This window comes from Ischnura elegans, chromosome 7 (assembly GCF_921293095.1).
Source record: "Ischnura elegans chromosome 7, ioIscEleg1.1, whole genome shotgun sequence".
Lineage (NCBI taxonomy): Eukaryota > Metazoa > Arthropoda > Insecta > Odonata > Coenagrionidae > Ischnura > Ischnura elegans.
The window spans coordinates 101329291-101355696 of record NC_060252.1 but is presented as its reverse complement, the minus strand read 5'-3'; the positions used below and the strand labels follow the sequence as shown (position 1 = coordinate 101355696).

Genomic DNA, 26406 nt, shown 5'->3' with positions numbered 1-26406 from the left:
AAAAATCAGTAAATACCCAACAGTCGCAATGACTTGTCAACGTGATTTCCTTAGGTAACTGCTTGGTATCCTCGGAGCTCTACTTCCGAATTCGGCCGATAGTTGGCGTATTGCTTGTCTGGATTCTCGAATACCGTACGATATATATTTAGAGCCAAGAAAGAGTGGAGCGTGGTTGATCGGTTATTAATTGGATTTCAGTTTTTTAATTTTTTTAATCCGTTCGATTGGAGGTTCAGGGAAAACAAATCTCTAAAGCGATCGGTAATGATGAAAAAGATCTGTTTAGGATTTTTCCTTGAAATTACCATAAAATCACGAGTTTTTGCCCTTTTCTGAAGAGTAAGTGGACTTCATTTTCATCAAATATCGAAGGGAGGCATCGATGTACTTTATTTATTCATCCTCCACTACTCACTTTTCTGCTGGGAAAAGATCGCTGTTCAGTCACATCCAACGATTGATCAACCGCACGAATTGCAATGATTAATCCACCACGCCGTAACGACGCTTGGAGTGAGGGATTCAACAGCTGCTGCACGGCCGTTAGCACCCATCGATTGCCCCGTAACAATGGCGTGGATACTAACAATATGCTATCACCGCCAGAGCTATTCGAGAGATATTCACAGCCAAGTGATGACTTCATTTCGGGCATTAAATCATGAGAAAAGATTCTCGTCGAAATGGAGGAATAGGGTAGTTTCCTTCATCAGGGAAAACGAAATGCATTGATTGCGATTCCTTACCCACCATTAGTGCATTCATAATGTACAAATTATTTGGTTTTAGAAATCCCATTTTAGACGAATGGCAATGGTCAATTTTAACCGCATTTGAAAAAAGGCCAGATTGGCGCCCATGCGATGCCACTCCACGTAACGTCACAGGGACCTAGTGTCTATACGAGAGGATAGGAGTTTTACATCGTCTGAGATTATCAATGCATGCATGAGGCACAGAGCTCAGGGAAACATCTCTTAATAATCACCTATTAAAACTGCCTATGGTCGGAAAGTTTCCTCCGTTTGATAGGGTATTAATAATTCTTATTTAAGCCAAGCGCTACCTGCTAGCAGGGTACTCTGCTACCTGCTAGCATCCTGTATTGCGGCGGCGCACACATACTCGCCCCAAGGTCACCTCACTTTGCGGCAGTGGGAACCAGAATGACGTCACATGGGCTTTTCCCAGCATTCATACTTAGCCTTTTCAGTTTCATAACTATCGGATGTCTTTTCTTAGTTTCATAGTTAGTTCCCATTACGCCACCAGAGTGGAAAATTGGCGCTGCGCCATCATCTACGTCATTTCTGAGAACTTGACGACGGAATCAACCCCCACCACTTATGTAGCGTCGACTGAGAAACGCATGTGGGGCCCTTTTGTTATGTAGGGACGGATATGTAGGGTCGACTAAGAATACGGCCCTAGGTCTGGTTCGGTTACCCTGCATCAAGTAGGGCCCGTTTAGTTCCAAAAAATATGTAGGGCTTGATGTAGCGTATGTAGGGCGAGATCGGTTTATGTAGGGGCTGAAGACGTATCCAGGGTCGGTTGGCCCTACAGGGTCGACTAAGAATACGGGCCTAAGTAGTCCCTAGCTTGAGATGGTGAGTAGACAAGGAAATGTCGATCGAATCCGTCCAAGCATTTTTTGCCTGGTTGGGCCGCATTTCAGGGAGATAAAGGACGGAATCATAACAGCAGCACCAGAACAGAGCATCGGACGACACCGTGACGAACAAGTTCACCATTGTCGAGCACTACCAGCCCCACAGGGAAGAAAGTGGTTCAACCGTTGACGGGATGCGACCAGCAAAAGGGATCCCAATAATGGTGAGACTCTGTCTTTCTCTCGCTCCCTTTCTTCCTTCAAACAAACGCCCTTCTCATTAGCGGGATGGCTCGGAGCGCGGAATGACAGACCTCATACTCTCAGCCCTATGTGATCTTAGCGGCTGGCTTCGCATAGAAAACCCCTTTCATACCTCATGAGACCACCTCCCTCACATCCATTCGCAACACAAGTGCCCGATTGTTGAAAATTCTCAGCGTAGACATAGTCATGCGTTACACACATGTCAAACGAATTAGGCTGGGAGCCGCTAGAGAATCGCAGACTTCGCGCTAGTATCAAATTACTTTAGAAATTCAGAATAGATATCTTTAACCCTTTGAGTGCCAAGCAATATTCCAGGTACTATGCTAAAAGTGCCGAGGCATTTTTTGCTGATTTTGCAGTAGGTTAGAAAAAAAAATTTAGGTCTCAAGAACGACTAAAGGTATATATTCAAAAACTTTAGGAAATCTTTATTATATGTGGTTTCACCTTTTTAATGTAGGTATTATTTGACAAATTTTTGGTAATATGAGTTAATTTTTATAATTTAAAGAAAATAGTTAATGTGAAAATAAAATGAATATTGACAATTGAGTGATTAGTTAATTACCAGCATCTAAGAGTGACATTGCATGAGGTGCGCGATAGCGCTCCTGGCACTTTTCGCGAGAGATAGGAGCGCGATAGCGCCCCCCGGCAGTCTAAGGGTTAAGAGCGACACGGAGAACGTCATATTAAAACTCTGCTATACTTATTTCCAGGTCCAATAGAAACGAATAATGAAGAGAGATATTTTACCGAACGGATAGGTATGGTATGGAATTCGTTTTTCCCCTGAACAATGAAGGACTTCAATAATTGCTCGGCGGGACTTCGCAAAAGCATTTCCTTTTTATGTGTAAATTGATTGTGCCCTAACAGCCTCCGCCACTAGCCTATTGAGGTGGCTTATAGGGTAGTATAGAGATATAGATGAAATTGCAGTATGCTAGCATTATCTTCAGGGTGTGAACAAAAATCGATATTTAAAAAAATATCGCCTTCAGGTGCTAATATTTCAATATTTCCCATGCCTACACGAGCGCGCGTGTCATAGGTTCGCCAACCCCATCCTAGGCGTGACAAATAACTCAAAATATATGGAACGAATTTTATTTGTTTAATGTTTTATGAAGTCAATTCTCAGAGTATCAAGAAGTTTCACATATGCATTACGAAGAACTTGACGACTAAAACAATTCCTGGCACTCGACGGAAAAAGCAGGCACATAATAATTATTCAGCGTGGCTGCGACTCACAGTATCGTAAGAAATTTTCGCATTCGCGAGAGATTTCACACCTCCCCAAAACGGCGTCCTTTCCCGAAATCCATGCGAGGAACGTTCTTCCCGTTCACTCGTCCCACTCCATTCTTCACCAGCTCTCCCACATAGGATTCGCTGGGACGTTCGTGGTCACGCTCCCGTATATTACCCTGACATTACGTAGCGCTCGGCATCTGAGAAGGCCGACGGAATTCCAATGCGATCGTAAGGCCCACTCGTTTTCATTCCCATCCTACTCCCTCCAAGATCCGCTCACTTTCCTGCGTGCCTTCCCGGGGAGTATATACAACATGATTTTTCACGTACACGTTTACAGAATTTTGTAGCATCTATTTTTTTTCTTTATTTTCATTATGTATCACTAGTAGTTGACGACAAAGTATGATGAAACTCATTCATTTGAAAAAATACGAAATAGTTTAAATAATTACGGTGTGTAACAATAAAAATTTTAATTATACGATATACAGTAAACAATTAAATCGTCTAGGACTTTGGAACGATCAAGCCATTCCTACTGCACGCTTTTGTAGCCCATAGTAAAGGAGACGGGCGAAAGAAGAGAAGAACTCATATACTGATCTAAATTCTGGATAGTTACCTCCGATGTTACGCGACGGAAGCAGCGAACGTGAGACAATCTCGAAGGAAATGGCATTGGGAAGCAGCTTTCATGTGATACGAAGGAAACATCTCAATTCAACGATAAAGAGAAAACGATCAGGCCGTCGTAAGATGGTAAAAATACGAAGACAAACGGCGAGCAGACAGGGAAGGTTGTTCATAGAGGTAGGTATTTTTACGAACAACCTTTAAATACTGTTTTTCGTGATGCAAGTTTTTCGCCTAAACAAATGCACCCGAAGTTTCACACTCATCAGAATGTAATCATAGGCAAATTTATTCTAAAAGTAATTCATACAGTAATACAGATATTGATGCAATTTTCCTTTTTTCGAGATTATGCTTACCTTTTGCACGAGCTTTCGTAGAAAGCATTTCAGATAAAAAATTTTACGAATGAGACGATACAGTAATGTAGAAATTGAGGCAATTTTCCTTTTTTCGAGATTATGATTACCTTTTGCACGAACTTTCTTAGAAAACATTTCAGATAAAACATTAAACGAATGAGACGGAATTGATTTAGACCATAAATTCAGCGCAATTACGCTGTAATAGTAGCATTTTAAGTTCTGCATATAAAATCAATGCCTTACTACTCCTCATTGAAAATATTTGAATATGTCTAGGCCCAGAAATATGGATCCTCTAAGTTTTAAACTAAAAATGGTCATTTTATCGAATGGCCGACAGCTCTGCCAGATTTTATCGGAATACATATGCAACGGATGAGAAGGGGTTGGAATGACATTGCATCCATTCACCATTTCCTTCTATGCGCGATAAACTTTCGTCTCAGCACCACCCCACTCAAACTCACAACTTCCTGCCTCCTCGCGTCTCTCAATATGATTCCCTTCCTGCCTTTCACAGCTTCTTTCTCCAATACACCTTCCACCTCCCCGCCCGCCTTTCTCTTAGGGTACTCGCATAGTGAGGAGGTTAGAGGTGGAGGTGGACATAGAGGTCGCGATACCTCGAGTCTTACCTCCTCTATATATATTTTAAACGGGTTCACAAAAGTCACCACAAGCGTCGCTTACGGGCAAATCGAACCGAATTACGCGGAGAAATAAGCTATAATTAGGGCTTTTAACCAAATTTTATACCACTGATGATGTGACCTATGGAATTCATAGCTTGATAATGCTTCCGATTGCAATTGCAAATAATATAATCAAAGCTATCTACCTATTATAGGTTTCCATGAAGTATTTTAGAACTATTCTGGCATTCTCTTCTTACTTTACAGACTTCCCTCTTCAATTCACAATAAGGCCTCCTCCGAATAAGTTCAACAGATTCAGGCTTAAATTGGTGGAAGTTCGACATATTTAAATAAATAAAAGATCGTAGCACTTTTCCACAATTCTTTTTCTTGTCTTGTACCAGATGATGGCTCAGTGAGCCGAAACGCGTTGTACGCAGTCAAAAAAATTTTGGAAAAGTGCTACGATCTTTTATTTATTAAAAAAGGCCTACTCCCTTTCATTCTATCAAAAAAATCCTTTTCCCTTCCTTCCTCTCCCTCGTTTACCCAACATTCTACCCTCTAAAACTGTTTTCATCATATAAAATTCGAGGGTTTCCCTTGTACTGCTATGCTAGCGTTACGTATAAAATTTGAGGGATCAAGCGAGATGGAGTGGAATTGATTCATAATGAAAGACGATTGTGGAAAATTGCTAATTAAGTTTCATTATGTTTTCATCATCCCCTCCCCGCTCAGTACTCACTCCAACCATATATTCTGTCTCCTCTGATTCTCATCTAGAAATTTTATCAATAACGTATCAAATATCACGTGCCGTGCCATCATAAAATTCTCATTTTCGATCGCTCGACAGCATTGCGACTTTATTCCGAATATCAAACACGCAAGAGCTCGAATACTTTTCATTTTAAAACGGGAACAAGTGCGGAAGCGAAAGAAGTCACCTTTCCTATTGAAACACCGGTGGAGCGCAAACACGGTTGAAATCAACTTCGACGCCGAAAAGGTGAGGATTTTCGATTCAATGTCGGCACTCGCGTCTCTTCTCCCAGGGATGCTTCCCGTATTAAAGACCCCACTCCTCTCCAGATGACCCGACGCATGAATGGCTTCAAATCCCCTTCCGCCCGCTCCTCCCTCTTGCCCCGCTATGCGGCGCCACCGTCGGCAATTTCCTGTCCGCCACCCACCACCCGCTTGCCGAGATTCCCGCGACTTCCTATCACCCCTATGGCCAATGCATGGATATTATATTTAACCCCTAGTTATACGCTTAGCGGGGATTTTTTAATTCTTCGTTAAAACTGTCGCGGGTGCTCGTCATGCTGAATAAAAAATTTGGGCCATGTCGCCGCGTCAATAGGGTAGTTTCCTTAATCAAATAAAAGGAAAGGTATTGATTGCGATTCGTTACCCACCATTACTGTATTCATAATACACAAATTATTTGGTTTTAGAAATCCCAGTTCAGACGAAGAGCAATGATCAATTTTATCCTCATTAGGAAAAGGCCAGATTGGCGACCATGCGATTCCACTCCACGTGACGTCACAGGGACCCAGTTTCTATACGAGTAGATACGAGTTTTACATCGTCTGAGATTACCAATGCATGCATGAGGCACAGGTCTGAGGGAAATATTTCTTTATAATCACCTGTTAAAATTGGCCAGGGTGAGAAAGTTTCCTTCGTTTGATGGGGTATTAATAATCCTTATTTAAGCCAAGCGCTACCTGCTAGCAGGGTATTCTGCTACTTGCTAGCAACCTGAATCGTATCGGCGCTCATAGCCTCAAACCAAGGTGGCCTCATACGGCGACAGCTGGAACCAGAATGACGTCACACGGGCTTTACCCAGCATTCATACTTATCCGTCGCGTTTTCTAGCGCTTGAACATTTTCACTTTTCATTTAATCGCGAAAAATAGATATCGTCATTTAAAATCTAATAGCATGAAATACGTACTCCAGGAGTAATAATCTTTCGTTTTAGGCAATTAAAAAAAAATAGGAAATCACCCTACTCGTTAACAGAAATTATTCAAAGCATTCATGAAGAAATGTTCATATTTATAAGCTTTATTTTTGTTCGTAAATGAAAAAGAAAATATTTAAAGTGCTTTTAATATCAGAAGTTATTCAAAAGCGTTAAAATACCCTAACATTTTTATGTATATTTAGGAATAACCAAAAAACATTAAACTGCTGCAAAAAAAGCCGCAAATGTGCACTGGCGCTATCCTCGCGGGCCCGTGTAGCTAAGGGTTAAGTACTCAACCGGTTAAGATAGGTTTGCATGGAGTATTCAAGAAGCATTCTGGCAGTCTTCCCTCCTTTCTTGGACTTCCCTCTCCCTTAGAATGCAGGAACGTGTATATATGTTTTGTGCGCCGACTGCGTAAAAACGTTTTTAAACGCTTGACCATCGCTCGATTACCTTCTTCAGTTGCCCAAATTTTTATTGCTACATGGTAGAGCCTAAGTGCGCTTTTCCACGCTGGCCGTTTTCCAATCCACGTAGTATACACTCATTCCCTCGTTCCCTTTCTCCTTTGCACCCTGCTCCTTTACTAATGCTCTACTGGCGCCATTAAGTGTGAACGGAAATAATGTGAACTATTGACAGTAACAAAATGTGAAGCGCAAGGTAGTGTTAGGACATCTGGCAGTTGATTTAGGAATCAATTTCACCCAGCTTCTCGGTTTGTTTACGTTTGTAATTTAGACTGCTTAGTATTCTGACTTTTCCGGCACCGATTGGACGCTCTCTCTGCACATAATAAACACAAAATTACCTATAACTCCATTTCAATATTTCTGAGTTATCGATTGCCGCCATTTTCACGTCCACTTCCTACGAGGGAGCATCCGCGTTCCCTTGTTCACTTACCCTTCGTTCCCTTAGGCCCTCGCCGATTGGATCCACCATTGCTGTCGTCACATCCGTAATTTGACGAATGAAAAGTGCACGAAGGGTTGCGAATTGGAAAACGGCCACAGTAGGGATCGCTTTAATCCTTTAATGCCCATAAATATTGTAACCATTACATTGCATGACAAAATATGTTTTTAGGCTAATATTTATGCGTGGATTCCAAAAAAATTGTATGAAAAAGATATCTCAAATAGTTTCTGAGATACAGTCTGGGACGTGAAATAATACCAATCCTTGCTCCCTCATATAAACACTAATTTTGTGAAAATTAAAGCATGTATGCGTAGTTTTTCGTACTGCCTACACAGACTAGTTACACATAAAGGATAAACCGAAAATCCTTTTATAATTGACCTTCTCATCCATTTGTTATAAACTATCAAATTTCCACTTCGTATACAGCACTTCAGGTGAAAGTTCTTAAAAATGTGTAAACTATAATATCAAAAGGATATTACAAAAAGAGTTTAAAAATATAAGTCAATAGCTTATTCTTCAATAGAAATAATTCTTACAATCATACACCTTCTCATTCAATTTTGAGGGAATTACAAAAATTTTGGATATGCATGGCCCTTAGACCTTTAAGGGATAACTCTCCCTAACCACCCCAAAAATACAAAAGGTTTAAAAATGCATTTGTACACATAGTCAAACCGTAGCTTCCGCCGAAACGCATTCGAGAGAACGGTAGATTCTAAGGGTTGAAAAATCACAGAAATTGCGAAGTCTGCTAAATTGCAAACTCATTAACAGTAAGACAGAACGCCAATCGCGGATAACGCAGTTTATAGTAGAAAAAACAATAGCGCCGAATTCCTTGCCAGATATACCATCAAAGCGGCGCAACTCACCACATAACGAAGTCAGATATGGATTTTACATGCCCATATGTAAATACATTAGTATATATACATGAATAAGTAACAGATAAAGCCTAGGAAGATAAAAAATAAAGCGATAGCAATTACTCTTCTGAAAAGAGAAGGGACTTTATATATGTATAGATAATACAATTATAAGGTAGACCCCTTGATATTCTGTGGCTGTAGGCTGAAAATTGCTGCCACGGTAATACTTAAGTTCACTCGTGGAACCAAAATATTGCAGTATTTCAAGGTATAGCATTAAGCTATAGAATACTCGTTTGTAACCATAGTTAATTTTGCCTTAATCTCATTTTACCTGACAGCCTGATATAAATTACCGGTAACCATTTTAAGTTTTCTCACGCCTTCTACCAATTATTTAAGAAATTAACAGAAGGATATAATTTATAATCAAATCATGACGGACATCATTATGAATGAAGCTGTATTTGAATATCACATACAATGAAAACAAATGTGACTCATTGAGGCGCATATCCATGATTGTATTCATAAATATCATTGACAAAAGAAAAAGATCACAGTTGCACGCAAAAGTGCGCTTTTGACAGAAAGTTGTATCAACTACCTCAAATACCACTCACACTGTCTCCGTATCCCTCGCGGGAACTCCAACCCTCAAATCCCTGACTTCACTCCACCCAGCTTGGCGCCAGCCCTCCCCCTGAATGCGGTCCAAACCTTCCCCCACCCCTCCTCCCCCCCCCCCAACCCTGCCGTCTAGGCGAGATCAATGATCCCATATACCAGACCCCGATCTCCCCGTAGAGTATCTAAAGAGACTGGTGTGGAACGCGCGACACATTCGATATGAGAACTGAATCGGCGGACGGTCACGCCGATAGGTGGACGCTCCATTTAGCTGGATTCACACTGGAATTTTTCTTTTCCGCAAGATATAACGGAAGAATTTCAGTAGACCGAAAATATTACGATAGTTAATACCAAGAACATCTTCCGCCTTTAAGAAAAGTTCCGCATTTTCCGAATTTATATTGACAAGAATTCCAACCATAGTCTTCAGAATAGGGTAGTTTCCTTCGTCAAAGAAAACGAAAGGCATTGATTGCGATTCGTTACCCATTAAGTGTATTCATAATATAAAAATTATTTCGTTTTAGAATTCCCAGTTTAGACGAATGGCAATGGTCAATTTTAACTGCATTTGAAATAGGCCAGATTGCGATGCGATGTCACTCCACATGACGTCACAGGGACCTAGTTTCTATACGAGTAGATAGGAGTTTTACATCGTCTGAGATTACCAATTACAGACTTCAGGGAAACATCTCTTAATAATCACCTATTAAAACTGCCTATGGTCGGAAAGTTTCCTTCGTTTGATAAGGTATTAATAATCCTTATTTAAGCCAAGCGCTACCTGCTAGCTGATCAATCCGCTACCTGCTAGCAATCTGCATCGCAGCGGCGCACAATATCATCGCCCCAAGGTCACCTCACACGGCGAAAGCGGGATCCAGAATGACGTCACACGGGCTTTCCCTATCATTCCTACTTAGCCGTCGCGTTTTCGCGCGCTTTTCAATTAATCGCGAAAAACAGATATCGTCATTTAAAAAACTGAAAGCGTGAAATGCGTACTCCAGGACTAATAATATTTCGATTTAGGCAATGAAAAAATAATAGGAAACCACCCTGTTCGCGAAATCCGAGTTCGAGTCCCGTATGAGGCCGATTATTATTCTTTCTGATTTGAATTTTCACCCGTTTATTCGTTCATTTGCGGGTGACTCCTTGAAGGTGTTACGTCCGCAGGTATTCCCTTCATTAATGCAGAAGGTAACCAGCTCGTATATGTTTTCTGGTAAAATCCACACTTAGACTGGCTCCAAAAGTGTGTGCATATTATAAGGGGCATTTTTGTTTTGATACGAACTGGCTAAGAAAAAAGACATAAAAATCTAGTTACTTGGTTTTTAAAATATTTAGTGATGGCGAAATATTTTGCATTAGGTGAAAAACACTAAAACCTATCCATTCGTGATAAAGGGGATGATGTTAACATAGCAACCACTGGAGCACTCAAAGAAAACTTTCTGACATTGGCACACCCATTGCCATTGGTCGTATACTTCTAATGGTTACGGAGGACCTTAGAAATAGGCAGAGAAGCTACTACTCTCGTTTTTTATAAAGAGATAAATGTCCGAAATACGATGATTTAACTGATTTTCGTAAAAATTGAACATTTTGTGCATTGAAAATTTTATACTTAGCCTCGTTTAAATATTGGCGTTTCTAGCCAAACTTTCAATGAACCAATACGTCGATGGTACATAATATCTTTCTATGAGTGGCCTATTACTCTTATCTGAAATTAATTGCTATGATCCACTGATATTATACGCCGGGAAAATACATAAAGCTTAACATCTTCATGATTCGGAGTTAATGATAGAGATTTTATTGTTTTACTTTGGGATATTTAGAATTCGTTGTAATGGACTTATAATGTATTAACAAGTTCCCCGTTTTTAACCAAAAAGATGAACATCATAAAGCTCATTTCTCGAATAATTTTCATATCTGAAATCTGAAAACTGAGGTTCCTGCTCATATTACTGAATTAATTCTTCAACTGCGATATTTATTTGTCTTGAGTCAGTCCAGGAAAAGCCCCAACGTTTTCCATGATGAGATCGATTTGCCACTGCGAAGCAACCTTAGGACCGAATAGTCCGCATTCCAGTCGAGTGCATGGACAGAAAAAAGCAACTTTTTGAGCAAGAGACTTTCCATGTAATGTGCATTTGGTGATATTTCGGGCGCTGAATTCTTACTCTCCCGAACACAGAGCCGAAACTGATCAATTCAGTAGCATACTTGGAATTAACTCGCACAATTTCAATGGACAATTCAATAGTGGGTTACAAAGAATGAGAAGAATGAATGACGATTCGGTCGATGAAATCGCGTAACAGGCACAACGATAGTTTTGATCTTTGACTCAATAGTGAAGTAACATTCTCTCCAACTAAAACAATCGATTGAATTCATCATCGAAAGTCATCAATTGTTTTGACACTGCATTAACTCAGGTCCATTAAATGCTAACCTTTTCGCTTTTACATATCTCTTCTCTCTTAGATCCTTAGCAACTAAGAGGACTAACAAGGAAAGTCCCTCAAGTGGCAACACCAGATTTCGTTCATAATATCTAGGTGATAGAAAACGGATACGCATAGGATGTAGTTTTCGTTTCAGCTGCCATCGATCAATACTCTATACGATATTGGCGACAGTAGTAACGGGAAAAAGCCTTGATGTATAAAACCCACCGCACAACAGTACACTTTCAGCGCTTTACGTAGCAACCGAGCGTAAAGGCCGTTTTACACGGAATTGCGCAGGTTAGAGCTGCATTAATTTCTAAAATGGCGTGGAATTGCGCGAATGCATGAACAAAATTAGAACAGGGGCTATTTTGCCGTCTCGCATCCAAGCATTCTCGCATATGTTCTAGCAATTCACCACTTTACACGACGCATTTTTGATTGCGCCTTCGCACGTACGTCAGATTGCGCAATTCCGTGTACCGTGTAAAACGGCCTTAAGGGTCTGTTAAGGAGCTGTAGGTTGCATAAAGGTAGGTGATTTCCTGTCTTCAATGTACAATACTTTCCGTCTCAAACATCTCGAAAAGTATTGTACATTGGTGGCTGAAACAAAAACTACACATTATGAGTATTGTCGCATCCCGACGCCTTCGCCGGGACGTAACGACAATCGCGAGTCGCAAGAGTCGAGTGGCTGCCTCCTGACTCGCGGGTGTGGTCGAGAATCGGGGAAAATATGAATAAAATTCCCGCTGGATACTAGTGAGGGTATTTATTGAGAGTAAAATACAGGTCCCCTCTAATTACTCCAGCTCGTCGAGACGCCGGAGGGATCCAGCCCGGCCGCTTCCTCTCTCTGGAGAGGACTGGGGACACATCCTCCTCTTGCGTAGATAAAAGGCCAAAGGGCTCTGCTCTTCATCATGATGTTGATAACAGCCCACCGCCCTCCAAAGGCAGGCATGACCAGAAGCAGGGCCATGTGGGGGTGCATGCAACATTCATCATGATGTTGATAACAGCCCACCGCCCCCCAAAGGCAGGCATGACCAGAAGCAGGGCCATGTGGGGGTGCATGCAACACCTCCCCCTTTTACCAGAGAGAATCTTCCACACGATTCTCTCGACAAACTGCACACATGCCAAGCAGATATACATACATGTTACACACAAAAAAAAACATGAATGCTGGAGTCACTGATACAAAAGTGAAAAAAAAAATACACACAGTTAAAGCACTAACGTTTTCCCGATTGTGGCGTATTGCTACCACCCGTTCTCCATACTAATTGCTGGCTTGAACCCGGAAGGGGTACCAGCGGTAGATTTACCGTATCAGATGGTGGACTTTGATGCATTTGTTCTGTAGATGTATGCACCTTACTAACAATTTTTGGCTTAAAGATTATACATAAATCTTTACATTCACGGCGTCCCCTGTCATCTGAATACGGGATCAACCTTTTTAAACAACATTTACAACAACAACAATAAATCATTACAAGTAATATGAGAATCAAAGATACATAAGTAAATGTAGAAATTTTCTTGTGCTCATAGATGTGAGCTTGGTCCCAACTCTCTTTTTCAATTAATTGCTCCACCTCCGAGACCTTTACACTAGCATATTTTAAGTCATCCAAATGCCGAATCAAAGGCGAAAACGGCAAGTTTAATTTTAATCTCGCAAAAGATACTAAATCCTCCTCTGATAAACAGCAATCAAAGGTCAATGAAAGAGGAGGTATTACATCATCCTTGGAATTATTATATTTAAGGTTTATATCACCCTGGAGAATAGCACCAGTGCTATAACCTTTGCAATAGTCATTAAACATTAATTTTCCTGTGCCACTTATGGTAACGTCGTAAGGGTCATCACCCTTACATAGCACGGTGACCTTTTCAGGTCCTGGAGAAACAAATAACCACTCCCTCGATCCTAAACGAGTCCAGAATGTTTTTTCTAACGACACAATTCTTCGATCACAATTTAATGGTATTGAGGAAGCTGATAGAAGCAACTGAGTTTCACAATCATCAAGCACGTGCACAAGTCTTAGTGGGCATGTTTGCTTACACAATCGTGCATTTGCACTCACCAATTTACAATCAGCAAAATCTTCTCTGGAAAGTTTTGTTACATATCTCCCACTTTTATCTAGCAGCAGATACTCTCTCTCCGGCTGGATAAAAATAAAATTCATTGTCGTGCCGTTAATCTTAATAGGTAATGGTATTACATGGTACACATTAAATCTTACTAAGTTACTCAAAGGAATTGAAATAACATATCCCAATACGTGATTAGATAGAAATACATCCAGCTCTAGCATTTTGAGAAGTTTACTTCGGTAAGCCACACTTTGAGGGAAAGGTAGGGTTAGGTCTTTAGGAATGTCTGCCTTGTGCTTGTCAAACATAGTCATTATTTCTTCTGGGCTAATAATTTGTGGCTGCAGCACTCCCTTTTGCGCGTTTATTAGTGAGTCTATCACAACAGTATACTGATAGGAGAGTTCTCCGATGGCTTGACTTAACTGTTGGACATGTTCGTTCCCTGATAAGACCAAAATAATATACTTTGTATGATCAATCAGTTCTCCCGTTGTTTTATCAATATAATTTTCTAACCTTCTCAATCCTTCAGAAAGTATTTTCTCATTTCCCTCGACGTCTATTAATGACTGATTGACAGCTGAAATAGTGGATTTCATGAGAGTTACTTGTTTCTTCACAATAGTTAGAAGGTCCTTATTTTCAGCTTCCAGGTTACCTATTTGCCCTGTATAGTACAATGCATCTGCGTCATCCAGGGTCCCAAAAAGAACTTTACTTACTTCCCCTATAAAATTAAAAAGGCCTCTTCTTCGCCTATCAGGAGATCTCGAACGGGAAGTTAACTGCTCCATTATGTCCTTTAGTTTATAAATTCTATTCAAATCATTTCTCAGTCCATGAAACGTAGTTCGGCACCCAGTCAGATGAATCCACGAAGCATTCTGATATTTCCTGCAGAAGTCTTCAGTTAACGAAGCATAAGTATTTACTACGGCCAAGTTTCCTTCCAGTTGAGTGACATTTACGTAGGTGACTAATTTCCATTCACTACTATACATTTCCGCCTCTCCTTGTGAATCGTAATACAGCCCAGGTGATTGTTTGTACTCTTCTATTCTGTGGTCTTCCCCCTTTCCGATGGTCGCGAGACTCAAACAGAGGAAGATGCAGGCTCCCATCTCCATTTTTAGGATCCTGCGGAAGATTAGAAGAATATCTTTAGCCGGTTGGCATGGACTTTCACCTCCGACCCCCTTCTCCTCCTTATCGTAACATTCACTCCGTCCACCCCTGTGACATCATACGGACCGATCCACTGAGAAGATAATTTCTTTGAACGCCCCCTTCTAACGGCTTCGTCATGCAACAGGACCCTATCGCCCACTTTAAATATCTCCAAGTGAGTAGTCCTGTCGTAAATTTCCTTACTTCTTTGTTTTGCTTTTAGTAAGACTTCTCGGGCCCTCATGTGACTACTTTGCATCCTATCCCGCAATTCCTTCACGTAGTCGTCATACGTGTACGAGGGAACTGAGGGGTCCTTTTGCAATATTCCTGGGAGGTTAGCCTTTCTCCCGAACATCAACTCATGCGGAGAGAATCCCGTTGCGCAATGCGGTGTAGTGTTATACACAAAAATGGCGTACTTCACCCACTCTGTCCAATTTGTCTGGTCATCCGAGATGAAATGACGTAAAAACTCTATCAGAGTTCTGTGACTTCGCTCTAGGGCTCCGTTCGATTCTGGATGGTACGCTGAGGTCTTCAACTTTTTTATTCCTAGTAATCGGCACGTATTACTGAATATTTCACTTAGAAAATTAGTGCCTTGGTCAGTTAAAATTGTTTGAGGAACACCGTACTTCAAGATGATATTATCCACAAACGCTCTTGCCACTGTGGTTGCATCCTGTTCTTTTACTGGGATTGCTTCCGTAAACTTTGACAGCTCGTCTTGAAAAGTGAGCAAATACCTACTTCCGTCATCTGTAACGGGTAGGGGTCCCACGATGTCGAGGCTACATTTTTCAAACACGCATTCAGGCGTAGTGGTTATCTCCAACGGCATCTTAGTTTTCCTCCTGGTGATTTTATTTTTTTGGCAACTCTCGCATCTTTGAATGTATTCTTCTATGTCCTTTTTCATTCCTTTCCAAGCATGATACTGCTTGATTCGTTTGTACGTCTTATTCATTCCTGTGTGTCCCCCAAGAGGTGAGTCATGATATTGCTTCAATATTTCTCTTTTTCTTTCTTCGCATGGATTGGCAACACCATCCGTCTTCTCTTCAGCATCCAAAGAGTAAATTCTACTTAACGCGTCAGCATTAGCATTCTCCGATCCCTTCTTGTATACCACATCGAAATCGTATTCCGCCAATTTGATTCTCCATTTCATCAACCGAGAGCTCGGGTCCTTTACATTGAATACCCAAGTCAGCGGCTTATGATCTGTGACTACGGTGAATCTTTTGCCGTAAAGATAAGGACGGAAGTACTTAACTCCCCATACGATGGCTAGCATTTCCTTCTCCGTCGCGGAGTAATTTACCTCAGCTTTACCGAGCGTACGGCTTGCATAAGCCACGGGCGGATCCTGCCCAATGATGCCTTGAGATAATATAGCCCCCAACGCGTAATTGCTCGCGTCGGTCGTGAGAATGAATGGGCGTGAAAAATCTGGGTATTGAAGAACTGGCTCCGTAATCAAAAGATTTTTCAGTTTTTTAAAAGCATCTTCTTGCTCGTCCTTCCATTCATACTCTGCATCCTTTTTCAATAAATCATGTAGAGGTTTAGCTATCAGTCCAAACCCCGGTATGAAGCGGCGATAATACCCCGCCAATCCGAGAAATTCCTTCAGCCTTTTTACTTTATCCGGCCTGGGGAAATTTTTCACCTTCTCCACAGTCGAGGGATTTGGTTTGACCCCCGTCTCTGAAATCACATGCCCCAAGTAGTTCACTTCCTTGCGAAGAAACTCACATTTTTCCGGCTGCAATTTCAAGTTGTGTTCCCTTAGCCTTTGGAACACTTCTCTCAAGCGCTGATTGTGCGTAACTAGGCTATCTCCATGCACAACTATATCATCAAGGTAAACATAACAGTGTAACCCTTGTAAACCACTCAATACCGTATTCATAAGGCGCTGAAAAGTAGAAGGAGCTCCTTTAAGACCCATCGGCACTCTTTGAAACTCATAGTGAGCTCCTAAGGCACTAAACGCCGTTTTAAATTGGTCCTTCCGATCCAACGGGATTTGGTAGAACCCACTTGCCAAATCTAATGTGCTAAAATATCGTGCCTTTCCCAATTGATCCAAAATGTCTGTAATATTTGGCAATGGATAGGCATCGCCCACCGATTCTTCATTTAATTTTCTGAAATCCATCACTATTCTCCACTTTTTATCTCCCGTAACGTCAGCTTTCTTCGGTATAACGAGTATTGGGGAGTTCCATGCACTTTTACTGGGAGCAATTATCCCCTCTTCTAGCATTTTCTCCATCTGCCTTTTTACCTCTTCCTTTTGAGATTCAGGGAGTCGGTAGGGTCGAGTATTAATGGCTCCTCTTAAATTGGGAGTGGGAATCTCGTGACTCAACGTCTTAGTGTGCGATAACTTGTCTCCAGGCAAATAAAACAAATCTGCGAATTCTTCGCACAATTCAGTGATCACTCTCTTTTCTAGATCACACAGATGCTCTTGCCTTAAGCATCTCCGTAAAACTTCTTTCCTTGACAAATTATTTTCAACATTGCATTGAATTTCTTTCATATCAGTATCCACAGATTCCAACTCAACAGGGGAAATCTCTACCTCTTGTTCCTCATCGCTGATATTCAAAATGCTTCCAATGCACTCTCCCATCTTCCCCTCCGTCAAAGCTGATGCTAAGAAGACACCCTCTTTTATCTCTTTCTTGTTTATCACTCCCACCCCCGTTGATGCAGTAGGAATTTTTACTCGCACTTCACTTCGGGAGGGTATAGATATTTTTCTAATCTCCTTAGTTACGTCTTCCATGGATTCTTTTGAGTCAAAGTCCATGAGTAGGCCTCTCATGTAGACCCTTTTTTGTGTACAATAAATCACTGCGCCAAGATCATTCAGGAAGTCCCTACCGAGAATTCCATCTACTTCAAGACGAACATCGGCTCCCTCTATCAAATGAAAACCATGTTGCATCTCCTTCCCTTTCGCCTCCAATAATATAGCCGCTTTCCCTTTTGTCTTGATGGGCTTATCAGTAATGCCTCTTAATAGCAAGTAGTCCTCCGGCCAACACCTGGTTTCCCCCTTCAAGGACTCCATTTTAATAATACTCACATCTGCACCGGTATCAATTAGAAGACGCAAGATGCCTCGTTTGCTCTCTCGACTCTGGAAGGTTATCGTATCGGCTACGTCACAGCGACTCGGCCCTTTCGACAATTTTCTTACTTCCGACAGACGAAAGCTCTTATCCCCTTTCCCATTCAGCGACCGCGAGTTATCATCCATAATTTGACGCGGCTGTGGCGATCCATTTTCGGAGGATTTGGCTCTTGGTCTGCGACAGTCTCTTGAAAAATGGCCTAATCGCCCGCAGTTAAAACATTTCACACTTTCTACCTTTTTTATCTCCTTCTCTTTCATGTTTACCTTCCCTTTAAGGTAGCATTTTTGCGCTGAATGCCCAGGCTTGCCGCAATTTTCACATTTAAAATATCCTTTCATATTCCCTCTTTCTTTCAGTGACAATATGGCACTCTCCTCTTCTAGGGCGACTTCTACCGCAGCAGGCAATAGTATAACTTCTCCCTTACTCCTCACAATTGTTTGTATGCGCTCATTAGCCAGCCCTTGAACAAAGCAAGCTTTCGCGAGATGGTTAACTAAGGCTAAAGCGCCGGCGATCTCTTCCTCTTGAGATACTCGTCTGGCCGCTTCCCTCAATTCCGTTTGCATAGAATCTATGCGATTACCCCAACTTGCAATGCTCTCCGTCGGACCTTGCTTGGAGTTAAACATTGCGCATGCGTAATAGTCTAGGGTACGTCTTGTAGCATAGTTTTCTTCTAAAATAGCTCTCACTTGGGGCCACGTGTGAGCGTGATCTCTGACGAGAATTTTTGAACGAGCATCCCCCGTTATCCGAGCCTTCACGAACTTTAATAATTTGTCATGATCGATCGGATTTACTAACTCGAACACAACGTCCACGTTTTCTAAAAACTCCCGGAGTTCTTTCTTGTTCCCGTCGAATGGCTTATTAACAATCTTTATGGCTTCCGAAATACTGCAGAACGTTCCGCGGCTATCAAGGCCTTCTGAGCTAGTCATCGTTGTGACGGACATTATGACAATTAGCAGACAAACTTAGTAAGGGCGATACAAAGGGCAGAGGAAAGGAATCAGGGTGGCTTACTTACAGTAAAGCCGACTTCTCCTTTGTACCCTCTCTCAGCGCAGCTTCCTCTCTAGACGAACCGCTGCGATGAGGTGATGCCGAAATCTCAGGGGTGGCGGCGACTAGTCGGTAGAGCCTCCCCTCTCAGCGCCTGATGTCCTCTGCTTCTCAGTGAGGCTCTTCGGTGGCCTTCTCAGGTCTCCCTCAGCGCCTGATGTCCTCTGCTTCTCAGTGAGGCTCTTCGGTGGCCTTCTCAGGTCTCCACACTGCGGCCACGACGACGATTCTCGAAAAACCCCACACACCTAACACCAGTTTTAATGTCGCATCCCGACGCCTTCGCCGGGACGTAACGACAATCGCGAGTCGCAAGAGTCGAGTGGCTGCCTCCTGACTCGCGGGTGTGGTCGAGAATCGGGGAAAATATGAATAAAATTCCCGCTGGATACTAGTGAGGGTATTTATTGAGAGTAAAATACAGGTCCCCTCTAATTACTCCAGCTCGTCGAGACGCCGGAGGGATCCAGCCCGGCCGCTTCCTCTCTCTGGAGAGGACTGGGGACACATCCTCCTCTTGCGTAGATAAAAGGCCAAAGGGCTCTGCTCTTCATCATGATGTTGATAACAGCCCACCGCCCTCCAAAGGCAGGCATGACCAGAAGCAGGGCCATGTGGGGGTGCATGCAACATTCATCATGATGTTGATAACAGCCCACCGCCCCCCAAAGGCAGGCATGACCAGAAGCAGGGCCATGTGGGGGTGCATGCAACAGTATACATTTCCAGCGGTTCCTAGATGTTAAGCGAATTAGGCTGGGAGCCGCTAGAGACTACGCGCTTGGCTTCTATTGCTTGAACGAGTGAGAATAAAAGAGCGACACGGTGAACATTATATTAGAATCCCATTATATTTCCATGGTCCGACAGAAATGAAATTTTAAGAGAGATATTTTGCCGAACGGATAGGCATGGGAATTCGTTTTTTCCCCGAACAATATGGGACTAAATAAATGCTAGACAGAACTTCATTAGAGTATTCTCTTTTTATTCGTAAACGGCTGGTGTCCTAGCACCCCCTGCCACACGCCTTTTTTGACGACTTGCGTGGTAGAACTTAGATGTAGATTTCCTATCACCTAGCAAAATTTTAACGAGATCTGGTGATGACACTTGTAAATTGTAAGGTAGCATTCCCTCCATCTGAACCAATCAATTGCATTCGCCATCGCAAGTAATCAATCTGATTGAAACTGGAATACACTCAGGTCTCCTTAACGCTAACGTTTTCACATTTGCGTATTTATTTTCGTTTACATCCTTAGCAACTTGCCCTGTAGGTGGGCGTCCTTTATATTCCTTCCCATCAACTGCCATTTACAACAAATCATTTACCGTTACTGCATCTAGGGAATGGAATAATCTTAACCTTTCAGCTAGGAACTAATCATCATTGGCATCTTTTAAGAGAAGGCTACACAGAGCACTTATCACTTCACAACTAGCTACTAGATATACAAGAACTGAGCAGCGTCTGCGACAAAGTGATATGTATCACTGAATGCTTGTATATATATGTTATATTTTATATCTTAATTGCATTCGTAATATTTGTGTATACTTTGTATCTCATTGACTATGTTGTATTTTACAAATAACACGACTTTAATTTTCACTCAGCAGGTTTCCGCAGGTTTTCACGCCCCCTTCTTGTGTGGGCGTTTTCCTGCAGTGGATGTTTTCGCTGAAGGATACCACACCCTTATCCTCATGTTTTTCCCACAAACAGAAATCTTTTTTACACAAAATTTTCACATATAGTTGTTTATATTTTTGGACATTTCACAATTAGTGTATATTGTATATCCTTTGTATTGTAAACGTTTGTCTACCATTTTTAAATATGTTTGCATTGACGCTATCGAGGGGTTAGGTGGAAGAGGGGACTTCTTAATCTCAACCTCGCCTGAATAAAGGCATTTTTTTTTATTTATCAACTTTTCCTTTGGAGAATGTCTTCATCAGGCCATTCTAGCCGTTTAAGTTGTCATCTAGTACATTGCCTATACATTAATACGAAATGGAAGCTTACAATACAAACACGAATGTGTGTCCCTTGCGCAACTAGCAATTCCCCCAGCGTTAACTAAGCGCATCGGTTTCAAAACTTCCGGAGGAAGAGGAGGCTAATGACGCTATCGAGTTTCCATCCAGCCCATTCGCCACACCCTAAACTCGTAAACACCGCAAACCGCCGTTTACGATGTTGGAAGTGCGCGTGGTTTCATCGATCGTACCCTTCCCACGTGACCATCACAGATGGGAAAGAATGAATACACGTATATGATGGCCGAAAGGGTGATTTAGATAAAGTAAATAGAGTGGTTTCCTATTATTTTTTTATTGCCTACGTCGAAAGATTATTACTCCTGGAGTACGTATTTCACGCTTTTAGATTTTTAAATGGCAATATATATTTTTCGCGATTAAATGAAAAGTGAAAATTTTCAAGCGCGCGAAAACGCGACGGCTAAGTATGAATGCTGGGAAAAGTCCGTGTGACGCCATTCTGGTTCCCGCTGTCGCCGTGTGAGGTGACCTTGGGGGGAGGCTTGAGCGCTGATACGACGCAGGCTGCTAGCAAGTAGCAGATTACCCTGCTAGCAGGTAGCGCTTGGCTTAAATAAGGATTATTATTATCCTATCAAACGAAGGACACTTTCCGAACTTAGGTAATTTTAATGGGTTATTATGAAGAGATGTTTCCCTAAGCTCTGTGCCTCATGCATGCATTGGTAATCTCAGACGATGTAAAACTCCTACCTTTCGTGTAGAAACTAGGTCCCTGTGACGTCACGTAGAGTGGCATCGCATGGGCGCCAATCTGGACTTTTTCAAATGCGGTTAAAATTGACCATTGCCATTCGTCTAAACTGGGATTTCTTAAACCAAATAATTTGTATATTATGAACACACTTATGGTGGATAACAAATTGCAATCAATGCCTTTCGTTTTCTTTGATGAAGGAAACCACCCTATTCAGCCCACTAGCATCCCACACCTAAAACTCTAACGATCTATTCACGCAATGACTTTTCATGAATCTTCTGCAGCATTTTATTTATTAGAAAATATAAAGTTCAAACAGCAATTTGGGAAATTTTTTCCTATTATTAAGAGGAAAATATCAGTACTTTGTCTCCTTGAAATGGTATTTATTTAAAAACTTTAATATGATGATTTTATGTACTACTGAACAGAGGAAAATTCATTTATCTGCCATAATTCATAGGAGGAATATTATTTGATGATTAAAAAGAAATTGATAATTTCGTTATGCTAACGGAATGCATATAAATATATTTAATATAATTTGCAATTCACTTTCTGCTGGAAATATTTATTGGTATTCCCCAATGTGTATGCTCTCGTCGAAGAATATGCGTGAATACGAAGATAATGTCAGTAATACTACCAGTGGCGTACCAATGTAGGTATATGCGGTTGGAATATCAATGAATATCCGACGAATACCGAGTTTTGACGTCTTCTCATTACAGTGTTACTCCCTTCAGAAAATTGACTTTCTCGACACAATTGTGTGGCAGCACAAGTAATTCATTAACAAAATTGTGAGATTTGGGAACCTTATTAATTTTTGTTAAAAAGTATATCAACAATTTTTTGGATCTTGTATCTTCATGAAATTTAGGTGGGCAAAGCGAACGAACTATATCAGTTATTGTTAGCTTTAGCTTTGTGGACTAAAAAATTTTATTTACCACTTCGTTTAATCAACCTTAGCAACTCTTTTTTCGTATGCTCAAGATAGAAAATAAACGCAACGAAGGAATAAACTAAAATTGACATAGGACGTTACGTAGTGCGCTAAAAAGGTTCAAGAAAAACCGGCATTGTCCGCAAAAACCTGAAAGTTACATATTTTTTCATGGAAATCTTAACCAATTTTACATATTCTTTCGGCATTTGAGCAAATAAAGAGGGTAAAGTATAATAAAATTATAGCATAAGAAAGTATGATCGATGCAGCGGCCCACTCCAATTACGCCGCCGGATTAGAAGACGGGCGGCCACCACGACTGACGAAAAGATATTCGGCGCCCACGTCGACTACTATGGTGCTATAGTGGTTGACTGCTACGTATACAGCAAACTGTAACTCCCAGGCCAAGGCACTAGAACAACTTATCGGCTTTAACAGCAACATTATCAAATGGTTTTGCCTCCTGTCGACAGATTTCTGAACTTTCTGAGCTCGACAGCTCTGTAACCGAAACTACTCGACTCGACATTCGTAATGCTACTCGAAATACTCGAGTCGTATACCAACTACTCGACTCGACTCGAATTTCCGAGTACTCCCACATCCCTACTAAGAATCAAAAATAAAGTTCTACTGGAGCCTTCTTTTACTCGTAAACGATTTTTACACTTGTCCTTTCACTCAGTGATCTTTTCACGCGCCTTCGATTTCTTAAGTTGATGATTAGATATCACATAAAGGATAACTTTTATTTCCTCTCATTTTTATTTTTTTACCCTTAAAAATAAGTGATTCATATTTAGACGTGATTAATTTTTATTTTAACGAAAAGGGCAAATGACATTAGTGACTAGAAAATTCTTTTAGCGATTAAAGTTTCCACTACATCAAGGACCAAGCAAGAAGAAAAATACGACAAAAGAAGTCATGAAATCATTCAAAATCCACAGGTTTAGAGCGATGGCACAGAAAATCATGGATAGATAAAAAGGCTTTAGCTGTCGAAAAGGAAGCGTTCGGGGAAGTGTCCGGGTAGTGTTGCGGGAGTGTTCAGGAAGCGTTTAACGGTACGTGAACGCTTCCCGGCAGCTTCCCGAACACTTCCTCAACACTACCTGACTGTCGACCCTTCGCTTGCCGAACACTTCCTCGCCACTTCGTGGTTGAAACACTTCCCGGACGTTTCCCCGACACTCCCGGAACGCTTCCGAAGCGTGGGAAACACTTCCTCGACGCTCGCTGGACGTTTCCCCGACACTCGACCGCGACCGTTGTCGACACTCCCCGAACGCTTCCGAAACACTTCCGCGGAAGCGTTCCAAGTGGGCCATAATCTGCTTCCCGAACACTTCCGCGACACCTCCTCAACGCTACCCCAACACTTGCCCGCCACTTCCCGAACACTCCGTCCGACGCTTCCCCAACACTTCCTCAACACTTCCGTTTCGCCTGGGATGTTGAGCACGTTGGGAGAGAAAAAGATGAAGAAGCCGGGCGATGAGATAGAGGCCAACGCAAAAGAAGCACTAGCTAAGAGGAAGGAATGGACAAAGTGGACTCATCAGTTAAGATGAGAATGAGAGAATAGTCACTTAGGTGGAGGAAGTGGTGGTGTACGGCTTCAAAGCCTTGTCGCAGAGAAATGATGATGGGTGCGGGAGGACACGGGGCTCTTGAGGTGCGTGCATGAATACAGTGGAAATTTAACCCGGATGATATGAAGACAAATGGCTGACTGTCATATTGATAGAGAATAATTGCCAAGGGGAGTCAGGAAGGACCACTGTGGAATATGAAAGGAGAATACGTGGTCACAAATTTGGGCGAGGGTGGAAATAATTCCTGCTGATAATTAGTATTTCAAATTAAATCAGAGGCTGAATTGTTCACGTCACTTCGCATAATGGATATTTTTTTAAATGACACATTACTTAAAGCACTACTTGAATCAAGAAACTTTGTACGCAGTCACGCGCACTTGTGCAAAGTTATATACACCAAGGATGAAATTTACCATTAAAAAATCACTTAAATTTGCTGGGGTTCGAACCTAAAACCTATCACACGAAGTGCTAGGCTTAGAGCGTTGATTCTCTTTCCTAGGGATATTCGCCTAGATGTAACAGGAGAATTACAATATGCTATAATTAATGACAAAAGTGAGAAATTATGTCACAGATCACCCGTGGACCGAATAACGTTAGCATGGATGGCTGTAAGTAGTGCTGTGAAATGAGTTTTCTTCCTACTCTTGGCCTCTATATTTAATGTTAAAACTTGGAGAGTGTGTCTTTAAAAAATCGAAATGCAATTTTGCCAATGTTTTGGATCAGTTCTCGACAATTTAAGCAAAATGTACTTTTATTTAATTCATTAAAATTGATAGGTAACCAAGGATTGTATTAGTATACTTAACATCAATAAATTTTCAGAGACTGCCCGATTCCTGCTTGAATGTTGTGTGGAGGACATTTCAAGCGCAACAATTCGTCCGTCGGATGGGACGCTAAGCCGTGGTCCCCTTGGCGCCTTTCGTTAAGAGCAGGCTAACGCCGACGCCGGGTTTCTCTCCACCCTTCCTTCCACACCCTTCCCTCATGGTGCAAATGACCTCAGCTGTCGGTCGCCTCCACCAAATACCATACCAACATCAATAAACACTCCTGAAAGGTATTTCATTGTTCTTGTCTCTTCTTTTTCGCTAATTAACGACTGAACTCGTTTCTTTTTTTATTATATTATTTTACAGGACATTGTCTTAAACCTTTATTATCTTTCTGTGTCATAATTATACTCTCATTTTCATTTCAAGGCGTCATGAAGGTTTGAAAATAAACCGAACCTTGCACTTGTTGGAAAAAATTGCACTTCATTATTTTAAAGACCTACACTCCAACTTACTATTTTTACAGTAATAGTAATAACTATATCTTAGTTTACCAACCGAATTTAGTACTACGAAGTCCTATCTTACATTAAATTGATGGACATTCGAACCCCTGGATTAGCAGGCGAGGACTTTGCCCCGCCACCTAAGAGACCGGTGAGACTGTGAGATATGAAGTGAAACACTTTGCACTTTCCACATAAAAAATTTATTAAACTATAGTCGACATGTTTCGCTGCACTGCAGCATTATCATCATTTATCAAAACATGTCGATTGTAGTTTAATAAATTTTTATGTGGAAAGTGTAAAGTGATTCACTTCATATCTCCGACCGCACCTTGAATGTGCAGCGAGCGTATGGGATCCGGTGTAGAAAGACTTAATCCGCGAACTAAATAAAATACAAAGGAAGGCTGTGCGTTTCGTCAAAAACTGCTACGGGCGTAAAGACAGTGTTACCCAGATGTTAAGCGAATTAGGCTGGGAGCCGCTGGCGACTCGGAGGCTGCGCGCTAGGCTTAGATTGCTTGAACAATTGAGAATGGATATCTTTAAGAGCGACACCGAGAACAGAATATTAGAGCCACACTAT

At 41.6% G+C, this 26406-nt stretch overlaps 1 protein-coding gene and 1 long non-coding RNA gene across 9 annotated transcripts in view; both read right to left on the bottom strand.

Moving 5' to 3' along the window:
* The window catches only part of LOC124162285, a 568759-nt gene that overhangs the window by 317180 nt on the left and 225173 nt on the right, over window positions 1-26406 (bottom strand). The gene's annotated exons all lie outside the window — the stretch shown is intronic.
* Window positions 14689-19204, bottom strand: LOC124162287. Its single transcript, XR_006865529.1, has 2 exons — window positions 19166-19204; window positions 14689-14944 (listed from the first exon to the last, which is right to left on the bottom strand). It is a non-coding gene; the product is annotated as an uncharacterized LOC124162287 (long non-coding RNA).